Genomic DNA, 1,446 nt, shown 5'->3' with positions numbered 1-1,446 from the left:
TTCTATTCTATTCCTTATTCTATTCTATTCCTTATTCTATTCTATTCCTTATTCTATTCCTTATTCTATTCTATTCCTTATTCTATTCTATTCTATTCTATTCTATTCTATTCTATTCCTTATTCTATTCCTTATTCTATTCTATTCTATTCTATTCTATTCTATTCTATTCTATTCTATTCCCTATTCTATTCCTTATTCTATTCTATTCCTTACTCTATTCTATTCTATTCCTTATTCTATTCTTTATTCTATTCTATTCCTTATTCTATTCTACTCCTTATTCTATTCTATTCTATTCTATATTCTAATGTTTGCCATAGCCTTTCCTCCCAAGGGGGAAGCCTCTTTTAATTTCATGGCTGCAGTCGCCGTTTTCAGTGATCTGGAAGCCGAAGAAAATAAAATCTGTCACCGCTTCCATGTCTTTCCCTTCAGGCAAGTGATGGGACAGTATGCCATGATCTTCATTTTTTTTTTAATGCTGAATTTCAAGCCAATTTTGGCCCTTTTCCTCTTTAAGCCACATCAAGAGGTTCTTTAGTTCCTCTTCACATTGGAAGAAAGAACAGGGTGTTGCGCAAAAATAACGATGCAGACATTTGCCCAGCCAGCTTGAGTTTTGGAATTTGACTATTTTTTTATGGATGCAGGATTATAATCCGAGAGAGAGAGGGGAAAAAAGGGGGGGGGGACTGTGGATATAAGTCAGCCAGGGTATGTTCATCTTCTAAAGCTTCTGCAATTCCATCTATTTATTTTTTTTTGCTTGCAGCTGCAACAATGACAGTTTTTCATTGCTGAGTCACTGTTCTCCCAGAGACCTCTTTGGATGTTCTTCTCCTTCCCAGCAACACATGTATTTAGAGCCGTTAGTGGGGGCTTCCCATTCTATTTAGATTTTATTTTTCTAGACGCCACTAAAGATAGGTCTCATAGGTTGCTCTGTATTGCCCTCCCATGTCAGGAAATGGGGAGCAAATATACAGGCCTGCCTCTCCTCTGTCACAACCGACCTGTCTTCTCCCACACTACCAAATCAAAGCAGCAGGGGAGGGAGGGAGGGGGGGAGAACAAAGGAAGGAAGGAAGGAGAAATGGGAAGAAGGAAGGAAGGAAGGAGGAAGGGATGGGAAGGAAGGACGGGGAAGGAGAACAAAGGAAGAAAGGAGGGAGAGGGAGGGAGGGAAGGAAAGATGGGAGGAAGGAAGGAAAGGAAAGGAAGGAAGGAGAGATGGGAAGAAGGGAAGGAGAAAGGGATGGGAAGGAAGAACGGGGAAGGAGAACAAAGGAAGAAAGGAGGGAGAGGGAGGGAGGGAAGGAAGGAAGGAAAGATGGGAGGAAGGAAGGAAGGAAGGAAGGAAGGAAGGAAGGAAGGAAGGAAGGAAGGAAGGAAGGAAGGAAGGAGAGATGGGAAGAAGGAAGGAAGGAGGGAGGGATGGGAAGG

Source organism: Protobothrops mucrosquamatus, unplaced genomic scaffold (assembly GCF_001527695.2).
Source record: "Protobothrops mucrosquamatus isolate PMUCROS unplaced genomic scaffold, P.Mucros_1.0 scaffold1980, whole genome shotgun sequence".
NCBI classification, from domain to species: Eukaryota; Metazoa; Chordata; class Lepidosauria; order Squamata; family Viperidae; genus Protobothrops; species Protobothrops mucrosquamatus.
Note: the sequence above shows the minus strand (reverse complement) of the source record.